The following is a 12,584-nucleotide window of genomic DNA, read 5'->3' as shown; positions in this document are numbered from 1 at the left end:
CTACGCGGATGCAACCTGCGCCCCTCTCGTGAGCCTTGCGTAATGAACGTAACGGGTTACGACGATGCCTAGCTTCGTATGAATATCAGAGGAATGGTTTTTGAAGCTGAAAGTAGCTCTGAAATGAAATAAAAGTGTTGTTTTGGAATTTTAGGCGTACATCGATATCGTGTGAGATGTGCAGGAAAGCAGCAGCTGTGCTAACTAAATACAAATAATGGTCGCTAATGCGGTGCGTTTCCAGCTGAAGGGCTCCGATTGACTGGTCCATAAGATTGAAGTACCCGAAATGTGCACTAGGCGGCGCCTCCTTAGCTCAGTGGCAGAGCGCTGGTCTAGTAAACCAGAGGTCGTGAGTTCGATCCTCACAGGAGGCAAAAGAATTTTGTAACAGCCCCTTCTAACGTAGATCTTTCGAAAAAAGCGGTCAAGGATATAAAAAATTATGAATGGGTTCGGTATTTAAGAAATGCTCTCGCAAATGAATAGTGCGAATGGTGCTATTAAAGTAGGCACCAGAAACTGCTGCTTTTGGCAGTCTCCGGAGAATGCCGACGTGGAATACTTAGTTCTTGTGATGTATTTTCTACCCCTGGTAGAGACCCTCGCGGTTGTCGTCGTCGTCGGCGCCGCCGCCGCTTTGGTAATAGAGGCAACTCGCCATTGTATGACATAGGGTGAGGCACCTTCTGCAAGCGACTGAGATGGCAGTAAGCAATTGAAGCTGATTTGCAACCTCTTGTTTGATCAGCATCACAAGGGCTTGAATGTAACTTGCGATGGGACACAGCAAGAAGTAGCGTCGCCTTTTTAGTACTGAAATTGGAGATGGAGAATTGCGTCAAAGATGGGAAATTCATTCCGGCAAGCGTACAAATGGCGACAATGAGGTGTGTGTGGGGAAGCATATTGCGCCAGTGACCGTGTGGCCTAATGGATAAGGCGTCGGACTTCGGATCCGAAGATTGCAGGTTCGAATCCTGTCACGGTCGAGTTTTTCCAGTTCTGCAAAAGATGCATGCTGTTTTACTGAGTTGTTTGAGTACTACAAATCTAGTTGAAAGTTGCTGCTGTCCGCTTCCTGGCTGCAAACCGGCGTCTACCTGAAGCTCAAGCAAGACAAAGGGGTTGTGTAGCGAAATTTTCGGCACAGTGCCGATCAGGAGAGATTTTTGGAACTACTGCGTCTGACTCAGGACCCAAGAGCTGCGCCACAGGCGTCTGCGCACAGTCGAGCATGTGTGTTGAATAATGGTGCTGATAGCCACGTATCATTTCAAGTAGATTTGATGCCTTTCGGAAAATTTATTTCATTGAACAGGAATTGTAGCTCATTTGTGGCAGCAGGAAATAAGCTGTAGTCAAAAGGATCTTCCATAGATGGTCGCAGGTCGCATAAATACTGTATGGCTCGTGACGCGTTGTGTGGAGCCCGGCTAGCTCAGTCGGTAGAGCATGAGACTCTTAATCTCAGGGTCGTGGGTTCGAGCCCCACGCTGGGCGGCGCAAAATTTTGTGTCTACGCGGATGCAACCTGCGCCCCTCTCGTGAGCCTTGCGTAATGAACGTAACGGGTTACGACGATGCCTAGCTTCGTATGAATATCAGAGGAATGGTTTTTGAAGCTGAAAGTAGCTCTGAAATGAAATAAAAGTGTTGTTTTGGAATTTTAGGCGTACATCGATATCGTGTGAGATGTGCAGGAAAGCAGCAGCTGTGCTAACTAAATACAAATAATGGTCGCTAATGCGGTGCGTTTCCAGCTGAAGGGCTCCGATTGACTGGTCCATAAGATTGAAGTACCCGAAATGTGCACTAGGCGGCGCCTCCTTAGCTCAGTGGCAGAGCGCTGGTCTAGTAAACCAGAGGTCGTGAGTTCGATCCTCACAGGAGGCAAAAGAATTTTGTAACAGCCCCTTCTAACGTAGATCTTTCGAAAAAAGCGGTCAAGGATATAAAAAATTATGAATGGGTTCGGTATTTAAGAAATGCTCTCGCAAATGAATAGTGCGAATGGTGCTATTAAAGTAGGCACCAGAAACTGCTGCTTTTGGCAGTCTCCGGAGAATGCCGACGTGGAATACTTAGTTCTTGTGATGTATTTTCTACCCCTGGTAGAGACCCTCGCGGTTGTCGTCGTCGTCGGCGCCGCCGCCGCTTTGGTAATAGAGGCAACTCGCCATTGTATGACATAGGGTGAGGCACCTTCTGCAAGCGACTGAGATGGCAGTAAGCAATTGAAGCTGATTTGCAACCTCTTGTTTGATCAGCATCACAAGGGCTTGAATGTAACTTGCGATGGGACACAGCAAGAAGTAGCGTCGCCTTTTTAGTACTGAAATTGGAGATGGAGAATTGCGTCAAAGATGGGAAATTCATTCCGGCAAGCGTACAAATGGCGACAATGAGGTGTGTGTGGGGAAGCATATTGCGCCAGTGACCGTGTGGCCTAATGGATAAGGCGTCGGACTTCGGATCCGAAGATTGCAGGTTCGAATCCTGTCACGGTCGAGTTTTTCCAGTTCTGCAAAAGATGCATGCTGTTTTACTGAGTTGTTTGAGTACTACAAATCTAGTTGAAAGTTGCTGCTGTCCGCTTCCTGGCTGCAAACCGGCGTCTACCTGAAGCTCAAGCAAGACAAAGGGGTTGTGTAGCGAAATTTTCGGCACAGTGCCGATCAGGAGAGATTTTTGGAACTACTGCGTCTGACTCAGGACCCAAGAGCTGCGCCACAGGCGTCTGCGCACAGTCGAGCATGTGTGTTGAATAATGGTGCTGATAGCCACGTATCATTTCAAGTAGATTTGATGCCTTTCGGAAAATTTATTTCATTGAACAGGAATTGTAGCTCATTTGTGGCAGCAGGAAATAAGCTGTAGTCAAAAGGATCTTCCATAGATGGTCGCAGGTCGCATAAATACTGTATGGCTCGTGACGCGTTGTGTGGAGCCCGGCTAGCTCAGTCGGTAGAGCATGAGACTCTTAATCTCAGGGTCGTGGGTTCGAGCCCCACGCTGGGCGGCGCAAAATTTTGTGTCTACGCGGATGCAACCTGCGCCCCTCTCGTGAGCCTTGCGTAATGAACGTAACGGGTTACGACGATGCCTAGCTTCGTATGAATATCAGAGGAATGGTTTTTGAAGCTGAAAGTAGCTCTGAAATGAAATAAAAGTGTTGTTTTGGAATTTTAGGCGTACATCGATATCGTGTGAGATGTGCAGGAAAGCAGCAGCTGTGCTAACTAAATACAAATAATGGTCGCTAATGCGGTGCGTTTCCAGCTGAAGGGCTCCGATTGACTGGTCCATAAGATTGAAGTACCCGAAATGTGCACTAGGCGGCGCCTCCTTAGCTCAGTGGCAGAGCGCTGGTCTAGTAAACCAGAGGTCGTGAGTTCGATCCTCACAGGAGGCAAAAGAATTTTGTAACAGCCCCTTCTAACGTAGATCTTTCGAAAAAAGCGGTCAAGGATATAAAAAATTATGAATGGGTTCGGTATTTAAGAAATGCTCTCGCAAATGAATAGTGCGAATGGTGCTATTAAAGTAGGCACCAGAAACTGCTGCTTTTGGCAGTCTCCGGAGAATGCCGACGTGGAATACTTAGTTCTTGTGATGTATTTTCTACCCCTGGTAGAGACCCTCGCGGTTGTCGTCGTCGTCGGCGCCGCCGCCGCTTTGGTAATAGAGGCAACTCGCCATTGTATGACATAGGGTGAGGCACCTTCTGCAAGCGACTGAGATGGCAGTAAGCAATTGAAGCTGATTTGCAACCTCTTGTTTGATCAGCATCACAAGGGCTTGAATGTAACTTGCGATGGGACACAGCAAGAAGTAGCGTCGCCTTTTTAGTACTGAAATTGGAGATGGAGAATTGCGTCAAAGATGGGAAATTCATTCCGGCAAGCGTACAAATGGCGACAATGAGGTGTGTGTGGGGAAGCATATTGCGCCAGTGACCGTGTGGCCTAATGGATAAGGCGTCGGACTTCGGATCCGAAGATTGCAGGTTCGAATCCTGTCACGGTCGAGTTTTTCCAGTTCTGCAAAAGATGCATGCTGTTTTACTGAGTTGTTTGAGTACTACAAATCTAGTTGAAAGTTGCTGCTGTCCGCTTCCTGGCTGCAAACCGGCGTCTACCTGAAGCTCAAGCAAGACAAAGGGGTTGTGTAGCGAAATTTTCGGCACAGTGCCGATCAGGAGAGATTTTTGGAACTACTGCGTCTGACTCAGGACCCAAGAGCTGCGCCACAGGCGTCTGCGCACAGTCGAGCATGTGTGTTGAATAATGGTGCTGATAGCCACGTATCATTTCAAGTAGATTTGATGCCTTTCGGAAAATTTATTTCATTGAACAGGAATTGTAGCTCATTTGTGGCAGCAGGAAATAAGCTGTAGTCAAAAGGATCTTCCATAGATGGTCGCAGGTCGCATAAATACTGTATGGCTCGTGACGCGTTGTGTGGAGCCCGGCTAGCTCAGTCGGTAGAGCATGAGACTCTTAATCTCAGGGTCGTGGGTTCGAGCCCCACGCTGGGCGGCGCAAAATTTTGTGTCTACGCGGATGCAACCTGCGCCCCTCTCGTGAGCCTTGCGTAATGAACGTAACGGGTTACGACGATGCCTAGCTTCGTATGAATATCAGAGGAATGGTTTTTGAAGCTGAAAGTAGCTCTGAAATGAAATAAAAGTGTTGTTTTGGAATTTTAGGCGTACATCGATATCGTGTGAGATGTGCAGGAAAGCAGCAGCTGTGCTAACTAAATACAAATAATGGTCGCTAATGCGGTGCGTTTCCAGCTGAAGGGCTCCGATTGACTGGTCCATAAGATTGAAGTACCCGAAATGTGCACTAGGCGGCGCCTCCTTAGCTCAGTGGCAGAGCGCTGGTCTAGTAAACCAGAGGTCGTGAGTTCGATCCTCACAGGAGGCAAAAGAATTTTGTAACAGCCCCTTCTAACGTAGATCTTTCGAAAAAAGCGGTCAAGGATATAAAAAATTATGAATGGGTTCGGTATTTAAGAAATGCTCTCGCAAATGAATAGTGCGAATGGTGCTATTAAAGTAGGCACCAGAAACTGCTGCTTTTGGCAGTCTCCGGAGAATGCCGACGTGGAATACTTAGTTCTTGTGATGTATTTTCTACCCCTGGTAGAGACCCTCGCGGTTGTCGTCGTCGTCGGCGCCGCCGCCGCTTTGGTAATAGAGGCAACTCGCCATTGTATGACATAGGGTGAGGCACCTTCTGCAAGCGACTGAGATGGCAGTAAGCAATTGAAGCTGATTTGCAACCTCTTGTTTGATCAGCATCACAAGGGCTTGAATGTAACTTGCGATGGGACACAGCAAGAAGTAGCGTCGCCTTTTTAGTACTGAAATTGGAGATGGAGAATTGCGTCAAAGATGGGAAATTCATTCCGGCAAGCGTACAAATGGCGACAATGAGGTGTGTGTGGGGAAGCATATTGCGCCAGTGACCGTGTGGCCTAATGGATAAGGCGTCGGACTTCGGATCCGAAGATTGCAGGTTCGAATCCTGTCACGGTCGAGTTTTTCCAGTTCTGCAAAAGATGCATGCTGTTTTACTGAGTTGTTTGAGTACTACAAATCTAGTTGAAAGTTGCTGCTGTCCGCTTCCTGGCTGCAAACCGGCGTCTACCTGAAGCTCAAGCAAGACAAAGGGGTTGTGTAGCGAAATTTTCGGCACAGTGCCGATCAGGAGAGATTTTTGGAACTACTGCGTCTGACTCAGGACCCAAGAGCTGCGCCACAGGCGTCTGCGCACAGTCGAGCATGTGTGTTGAATAATGGTGCTGATAGCCACGTATCATTTCAAGTAGATTTGATGCCTTTCGGAAAATTTATTTCATTGAACAGGAATTGTAGCTCATTTGTGGCAGCAGGAAATAAGCTGTAGTCAAAAGGATCTTCCATAGATGGTCGCAGGTCGCATAAATACTGTATGGCTCGTGACGCGTTGTGTGGAGCCCGGCTAGCTCAGTCGGTAGAGCATGAGACTCTTAATCTCAGGGTCGTGGGTTCGAGCCCCACGCTGGGCGGCGCAAAATTTTGTGTCTACGCGGATGCAACCTGCGCCCCTCTCGTGAGCCTTGCGTAATGAACGTAACGGGTTACGACGATGCCTAGCTTCGTATGAATATCAGAGGAATGGTTTTTGAAGCTGAAAGTAGCTCTGAAATGAAATAAAAGTGTTGTTTTGGAATTTTAGGCGTACATCGATATCGTGTGAGATGTGCAGGAAAGCAGCAGCTGTGCTAACTAAATACAAATAATGGTCGCTAATGCGGTGCGTTTCCAGCTGAAGGGCTCCGATTGACTGGTCCATAAGATTGAAGTACCCGAAATGTGCACTAGGCGGCGCCTCCTTAGCTCAGTGGCAGAGCGCTGGTCTAGTAAACCAGAGGTCGTGAGTTCGATCCTCACAGGAGGCAAAAGAATTTTGTAACAGCCCCTTCTAACGTAGATCTTTCGAAAAAAGCGGTCAAGGATATAAAAAATTATGAATGGGTTCGGTATTTAAGAAATGCTCTCGCAAATGAATAGTGCGAATGGTGCTATTAAAGTAGGCACCAGAAACTGCTGCTTTTGGCAGTCTCCGGAGAATGCCGACGTGGAATACTTAGTTCTTGTGATGTATTTTCTACCCCTGGTAGAGACCCTCGCGGTTGTCGTCGTCGTCGGCGCCGCCGCCGCTTTGGTAATAGAGGCAACTCGCCATTGTATGACATAGGGTGAGGCACCTTCTGCAAGCGACTGAGATGGCAGTAAGCAATTGAAGCTGATTTGCAACCTCTTGTTTGATCAGCATCACAAGGGCTTGAATGTAACTTGCGATGGGACACAGCAAGAAGTAGCGTCGCCTTTTTAGTACTGAAATTGGAGATGGAGAATTGCGTCAAAGATGGGAAATTCATTCCGGCAAGCGTACAAATGGCGACAATGAGGTGTGTGTGGGGAAGCATATTGCGCCAGTGACCGTGTGGCCTAATGGATAAGGCGTCGGACTTCGGATCCGAAGATTGCAGGTTCGAATCCTGTCACGGTCGAGTTTTTCCAGTTCTGCAAAAGATGCATGCTGTTTTACTGAGTTGTTTGAGTACTACAAATCTAGTTGAAAGTTGCTGCTGTCCGCTTCCTGGCTGCAAACCGGCGTCTACCTGAAGCTCAAGCAAGACAAAGGGGTTGTGTAGCGAAATTTTCGGCACAGTGCCGATCAGGAGAGATTTTTGGAACTACTGCGTCTGACTCAGGACCCAAGAGCTGCGCCACAGGCGTCTGCGCACAGTCGAGCATGTGTGTTGAATAATGGTGCTGATAGCCACGTATCATTTCAAGTAGATTTGATGCCTTTCGGAAAATTTATTTCATTGAACAGGAATTGTAGCTCATTTGTGGCAGCAGGAAATAAGCTGTAGTCAAAAGGATCTTCCATAGATGGTCGCAGGTCGCATAAATACTGTATGGCTCGTGACGCGTTGTGTGGAGCCCGGCTAGCTCAGTCGGTAGAGCATGAGACTCTTAATCTCAGGGTCGTGGGTTCGAGCCCCACGCTGGGCGGCGCAAAATTTTGTGTCTACGCGGATGCAACCTGCGCCCCTCTCGTGAGCCTTGCGTAATGAACGTAACGGGTTACGACGATGCCTAGCTTCGTATGAATATCAGAGGAATGGTTTTTGAAGCTGAAAGTAGCTCTGAAATGAAATAAAAGTGTTGTTTTGGAATTTTAGGCGTACATCGATATCGTGTGAGATGTGCAGGAAAGCAGCAGCTGTGCTAACTAAATACAAATAATGGTCGCTAATGCGGTGCGTTTCCAGCTGAAGGGCTCCGATTGACTGGTCCATAAGATTGAAGTACCCGAAATGTGCACTAGGCGGCGCCTCCTTAGCTCAGTGGCAGAGCGCTGGTCTAGTAAACCAGAGGTCGTGAGTTCGATCCTCACAGGAGGCAAAAGAATTTTGTAACAGCCCCTTCTAACGTAGATCTTTCGAAAAAAGCGGTCAAGGATATAAAAAATTATGAATGGGTTCGGTATTTAAGAAATGCTCTCGCAAATGAATAGTGCGAATGGTGCTATTAAAGTAGGCACCAGAAACTGCTGCTTTTGGCAGTCTCCGGAGAATGCCGACGTGGAATACTTAGTTCTTGTGATGTATTTTCTACCCCTGGTAGAGACCCTCGCGGTTGTCGTCGTCGTCGGCGCCGCCGCCGCTTTGGTAATAGAGGCAACTCGCCATTGTATGACATAGGGTGAGGCACCTTCTGCAAGCGACTGAGATGGCAGTAAGCAATTGAAGCTGATTTGCAACCTCTTGTTTGATCAGCATCACAAGGGCTTGAATGTAACTTGCGATGGGACACAGCAAGAAGTAGCGTCGCCTTTTTAGTACTGAAATTGGAGATGGAGAATTGCGTCAAAGATGGGAAATTCATTCCGGCAAGCGTACAAATGGCGACAATGAGGTGTGTGTGGGGAAGCATATTGCGCCAGTGACCGTGTGGCCTAATGGATAAGGCGTCGGACTTCGGATCCGAAGATTGCAGGTTCGAATCCTGTCACGGTCGAGTTTTTCCAGTTCTGCAAAAGATGCATGCTGTTTTACTGAGTTGTTTGAGTACTACAAATCTAGTTGAAAGTTGCTGCTGTCCGCTTCCTGGCTGCAAACCGGCGTCTACCTGAAGCTCAAGCAAGACAAAGGGGTTGTGTAGCGAAATTTTCGGCACAGTGCCGATCAGGAGAGATTTTTGGAACTACTGCGTCTGACTCAGGACCCAAGAGCTGCGCCACAGGCGTCTGCGCACAGTCGAGCATGTGTGTTGAATAATGGTGCTGATAGCCACGTATCATTTCAAGTAGATTTGATGCCTTTCGGAAAATTTATTTCATTGAACAGGAATTGTAGCTCATTTGTGGCAGCAGGAAATAAGCTGTAGTCAAAAGGATCTTCCATAGATGGTCGCAGGTCGCATAAATACTGTATGGCTCGTGACGCGTTGTGTGGAGCCCGGCTAGCTCAGTCGGTAGAGCATGAGACTCTTAATCTCAGGGTCGTGGGTTCGAGCCCCACGCTGGGCGGCGCAAAATTTTGTGTCTACGCGGATGCAACCTGCGCCCCTCTCGTGAGCCTTGCGTAATGAACGTAACGGGTTACGACGATGCCTAGCTTCGTATGAATATCAGAGGAATGGTTTTTGAAGCTGAAAGTAGCTCTGAAATGAAATAAAAGTGTTGTTTTGGAATTTTAGGCGTACATCGATATCGTGTGAGATGTGCAGGAAAGCAGCAGCTGTGCTAACTAAATACAAATAATGGTCGCTAATGCGGTGCGTTTCCAGCTGAAGGGCTCCGATTGACTGGTCCATAAGATTGAAGTACCCGAAATGTGCACTAGGCGGCGCCTCCTTAGCTCAGTGGCAGAGCGCTGGTCTAGTAAACCAGAGGTCGTGAGTTCGATCCTCACAGGAGGCAAAAGAATTTTGTAACAGCCCCTTCTAACGTAGATCTTTCGAAAAAAGCGGTCAAGGATATAAAAAATTATGAATGGGTTCGGTATTTAAGAAATGCTCTCGCAAATGAATAGTGCGAATGGTGCTATTAAAGTAGGCACCAGAAACTGCTGCTTTTGGCAGTCTCCGGAGAATGCCGACGTGGAATACTTAGTTCTTGTGATGTATTTTCTACCCCTGGTAGAGACCCTCGCGGTTGTCGTCGTCGTCGGCGCCGCCGCCGCTTTGGTAATAGAGGCAACTCGCCATTGTATGACATAGGGTGAGGCACCTTCTGCAAGCGACTGAGATGGCAGTAAGCAATTGAAGCTGATTTGCAACCTCTTGTTTGATCAGCATCACAAGGGCTTGAATGTAACTTGCGATGGGACACAGCAAGAAGTAGCGTCGCCTTTTTAGTACTGAAATTGGAGATGGAGAATTGCGTCAAAGATGGGAAATTCATTCCGGCAAGCGTACAAATGGCGACAATGAGGTGTGTGTGGGGAAGCATATTGCGCCAGTGACCGTGTGGCCTAATGGATAAGGCGTCGGACTTCGGATCCGAAGATTGCAGGTTCGAATCCTGTCACGGTCGAGTTTTTCCAGTTCTGCAAAAGATGCATGCTGTTTTACTGAGTTGTTTGAGTACTACAAATCTAGTTGAAAGTTGCTGCTGTCCGCTTCCTGGCTGCAAACCGGCGTCTACCTGAAGCTCAAGCAAGACAAAGGGGTTGTGTAGCGAAATTTTCGGCACAGTGCCGATCAGGAGAGATTTTTGGAACTACTGCGTCTGACTCAGGACCCAAGAGCTGCGCCACAGGCGTCTGCGCACAGTCGAGCATGTGTGTTGAATAATGGTGCTGATAGCCACGTATCATTTCAAGTAGATTTGATGCCTTTCGGAAAATTTATTTCATTGAACAGGAATTGTAGCTCATTTGTGGCAGCAGGAAATAAGCTGTAGTCAAAAGGATCTTCCATAGATGGTCGCAGGTCGCATAAATACTGTATGGCTCGTGACGCGTTGTGTGGAGCCCGGCTAGCTCAGTCGGTAGAGCATGAGACTCTTAATCTCAGGGTCGTGGGTTCGAGCCCCACGCTGGGCGGCGCAAAATTTTGTGTCTACGCGGATGCAACCTGCGCCCCTCTCGTGAGCCTTGCGTAATGAACGTAACGGGTTACGACGATGCCTAGCTTCGTATGAATATCAGAGGAATGGTTTTTGAAGCTGAAAGTAGCTCTGAAATGAAATAAAAGTGTTGTTTTGGAATTTTAGGCGTACATCGATATCGTGTGAGATGTGCAGGAAAGCAGCAGCTGTGCTAACTAAATACAAATAATGGTCGCTAATGCGGTGCGTTTCCAGCTGAAGGGCTCCGATTGACTGGTCCATAAGATTGAAGTACCCGAAATGTGCACTAGGCGGCGCCTCCTTAGCTCAGTGGCAGAGCGCTGGTCTAGTAAACCAGAGGTCGTGAGTTCGATCCTCACAGGAGGCAAAAGAATTTTGTAACAGCCCCTTCTAACGTAGATCTTTCGAAAAAAGCGGTCAAGGATATAAAAAATTATGAATGGGTTCGGTATTTAAGAAATGCTCTCGCAAATGAATAGTGCGAATGGTGCTATTAAAGTAGGCACCAGAAACTGCTGCTTTTGGCAGTCTCCGGAGAATGCCGACGTGGAATACTTAGTTCTTGTGATGTATTTTCTACCCCTGGTAGAGACCCTCGCGGTTGTCGTCGTCGTCGGCGCCGCCGCCGCTTTGGTAATAGAGGCAACTCGCCATTGTATGACATAGGGTGAGGCACCTTCTGCAAGCGACTGAGATGGCAGTAAGCAATTGAAGCTGATTTGCAACCTCTTGTTTGATCAGCATCACAAGGGCTTGAATGTAACTTGCGATGGGACACAGCAAGAAGTAGCGTCGCCTTTTTAGTACTGAAATTGGAGATGGAGAATTGCGTCAAAGATGGGAAATTCATTCCGGCAAGCGTACAAATGGCGACAATGAGGTGTGTGTGGGGAAGCATATTGCGCCAGTGACCGTGTGGCCTAATGGATAAGGCGTCGGACTTCGGATCCGAAGATTGCAGGTTCGAATCCTGTCACGGTCGAGTTTTTCCAGTTCTGCAAAAGATGCATGCTGTTTTACTGAGTTGTTTGAGTACTACAAATCTAGTTGAAAGTTGCTGCTGTCCGCTTCCTGGCTGCAAACCGGCGTCTACCTGAAGCTCAAGCAAGACAAAGGGGTTGTGTAGCGAAATTTTCGGCACAGTGCCGATCAGGAGAGATTTTTGGAACTACTGCGTCTGACTCAGGACCCAAGAGCTGCGCCACAGGCGTCTGCGCACAGTCGAGCATGTGTGTTGAATAATGGTGCTGATAGCCACGTATCATTTCAAGTAGATTTGATGCCTTTCGGAAAATTTATTTCATTGAACAGGAATTGTAGCTCATTTGTGGCAGCACGAAATAAGCTGTAGTCAAAAGGATCTTCCATAGATGGTCGCAGGTCGCATAAATACTGTATGGCTCGTGACGCGTTGTGTGGAGCCCGGCTAGCTCAGTCGATGTGGACTCTCCCAGTCGTTTCTAGCGCCTGTCCTCTACATATACGCCCATTTGCAAGCGTCAGCTTTCGCGTCAGCCGAGCAAAGTCGAGACAAGTCGACACATGGAGACACACGATGCTGTGAATCGTAATCCGCACTAGCCTACGAAGGGAGAAGGGAAACCATTTGTACCGTTGAAAACACTCTCCTGCGTAAAGGAGACAACTTCCGTGCGATGTCCGGCCTTCGAACCCGGAGCAGCTACTTGGGAAGCAACCATGCTGACCGACACACCACCACCGCCTTCTGCTACGCGCTGCTTGCGCCATCATGTGTCGCCTTCCCTCCTGGCGCCAGAGGCCGAAGGCGATAGCGCTGCAGGCGCTCAACGCCGAGTGCAACGCGAGCACCACTGAACCCGATTTCCTGGCGCTGCTAGGGTGACATACTGTAACTAGGCGCAGAACTGACTTTCTCTGATAAATTGGCCCTTTAATGCACATCAGGGCGAACACGAAATT

General features: G+C 48.1%; 23 non-coding genes across 23 annotated transcripts; all 23 read left to right on the top strand.

Annotated features, from left to right (window-relative positions):
• The first annotated feature begins 305 nt into the window (after positions 1 to 305).
• Positions 306 to 377, top strand: Trnat-agu. Its single transcript has one exon. It is a non-coding gene; the product is annotated as a tRNA-Thr (tRNA).
• A 542-nt stretch (positions 378 to 919) lies between these two features.
• On the top strand, positions 920 to 992 carry Trnar-ucg. The gene has a single exon. It is a non-coding gene; the product is annotated as a tRNA-Arg (tRNA).
• Positions 993 to 1,430: 438 nt separating this feature from the next.
• Trnak-cuu lies at positions 1,431 to 1,503 on the top strand. The gene has a single exon. It is a non-coding gene; the product is annotated as a tRNA-Lys (tRNA).
• A 321-nt stretch (positions 1,504 to 1,824) lies between these two features.
• On the top strand, positions 1,825 to 1,896 carry Trnat-agu. Its single transcript has one exon. It is a non-coding gene; the product is annotated as a tRNA-Thr (tRNA).
• A 542-nt stretch (positions 1,897 to 2,438) lies between these two features.
• Trnar-ucg lies at positions 2,439 to 2,511 on the top strand. The gene has a single exon. It is a non-coding gene; the product is annotated as a tRNA-Arg (tRNA).
• A 438-nt stretch (positions 2,512 to 2,949) lies between these two features.
• Positions 2,950 to 3,022, top strand: Trnak-cuu. Its single transcript has one exon. It is a non-coding gene; the product is annotated as a tRNA-Lys (tRNA).
• A 321-nt stretch (positions 3,023 to 3,343) lies between these two features.
• Positions 3,344 to 3,415, top strand: Trnat-agu. Its single transcript has one exon. It is a non-coding gene; the product is annotated as a tRNA-Thr (tRNA).
• Positions 3,416 to 3,957: 542 nt separating this feature from the next.
• On the top strand, positions 3,958 to 4,030 carry Trnar-ucg. The gene has a single exon. It is a non-coding gene; the product is annotated as a tRNA-Arg (tRNA).
• Positions 4,031 to 4,468: 438 nt separating this feature from the next.
• Trnak-cuu lies at positions 4,469 to 4,541 on the top strand. Its single transcript has one exon. It is a non-coding gene; the product is annotated as a tRNA-Lys (tRNA).
• A 321-nt stretch (positions 4,542 to 4,862) lies between these two features.
• On the top strand, positions 4,863 to 4,934 carry Trnat-agu. The gene has a single exon. It is a non-coding gene; the product is annotated as a tRNA-Thr (tRNA).
• Positions 4,935 to 5,476: 542 nt separating this feature from the next.
• Trnar-ucg lies at positions 5,477 to 5,549 on the top strand. Its single transcript has one exon. It is a non-coding gene; the product is annotated as a tRNA-Arg (tRNA).
• Positions 5,550 to 5,987: 438 nt separating this feature from the next.
• Positions 5,988 to 6,060, top strand: Trnak-cuu. Its single transcript has one exon. It is a non-coding gene; the product is annotated as a tRNA-Lys (tRNA).
• A 321-nt stretch (positions 6,061 to 6,381) lies between these two features.
• Positions 6,382 to 6,453, top strand: Trnat-agu. Its single transcript has one exon. It is a non-coding gene; the product is annotated as a tRNA-Thr (tRNA).
• A 542-nt stretch (positions 6,454 to 6,995) lies between these two features.
• On the top strand, positions 6,996 to 7,068 carry Trnar-ucg. The gene has a single exon. It is a non-coding gene; the product is annotated as a tRNA-Arg (tRNA).
• A 438-nt stretch (positions 7,069 to 7,506) lies between these two features.
• On the top strand, positions 7,507 to 7,579 carry Trnak-cuu. Its single transcript has one exon. It is a non-coding gene; the product is annotated as a tRNA-Lys (tRNA).
• A 321-nt stretch (positions 7,580 to 7,900) lies between these two features.
• Trnat-agu lies at positions 7,901 to 7,972 on the top strand. The gene has a single exon. It is a non-coding gene; the product is annotated as a tRNA-Thr (tRNA).
• A 542-nt stretch (positions 7,973 to 8,514) lies between these two features.
• Positions 8,515 to 8,587, top strand: Trnar-ucg. Its single transcript has one exon. It is a non-coding gene; the product is annotated as a tRNA-Arg (tRNA).
• Positions 8,588 to 9,025: 438 nt separating this feature from the next.
• Positions 9,026 to 9,098, top strand: Trnak-cuu. Its single transcript has one exon. It is a non-coding gene; the product is annotated as a tRNA-Lys (tRNA).
• A 321-nt stretch (positions 9,099 to 9,419) lies between these two features.
• Positions 9,420 to 9,491, top strand: Trnat-agu. The gene has a single exon. It is a non-coding gene; the product is annotated as a tRNA-Thr (tRNA).
• A 542-nt stretch (positions 9,492 to 10,033) lies between these two features.
• Positions 10,034 to 10,106, top strand: Trnar-ucg. Its single transcript has one exon. It is a non-coding gene; the product is annotated as a tRNA-Arg (tRNA).
• Positions 10,107 to 10,544: 438 nt separating this feature from the next.
• Trnak-cuu lies at positions 10,545 to 10,617 on the top strand. Its single transcript has one exon. It is a non-coding gene; the product is annotated as a tRNA-Lys (tRNA).
• Positions 10,618 to 10,938: 321 nt separating this feature from the next.
• Trnat-agu lies at positions 10,939 to 11,010 on the top strand. Its single transcript has one exon. It is a non-coding gene; the product is annotated as a tRNA-Thr (tRNA).
• A 542-nt stretch (positions 11,011 to 11,552) lies between these two features.
• Trnar-ucg lies at positions 11,553 to 11,625 on the top strand. The gene has a single exon. It is a non-coding gene; the product is annotated as a tRNA-Arg (tRNA).
• Positions 11,626 to 12,584: the final 959 nt, after the last annotated feature.

The sequence above is a fragment of the Schistocerca piceifrons genome, unplaced genomic scaffold (genome assembly GCF_021461385.2).
Source record: "Schistocerca piceifrons isolate TAMUIC-IGC-003096 unplaced genomic scaffold, iqSchPice1.1 HiC_scaffold_1772, whole genome shotgun sequence".
NCBI lineage: Eukaryota > Metazoa > Arthropoda > Insecta > Orthoptera > Acrididae > Schistocerca > Schistocerca piceifrons.
Note: the sequence above shows the minus strand (reverse complement) of the source record. Positions and strands in the feature narration are given on the sequence as shown.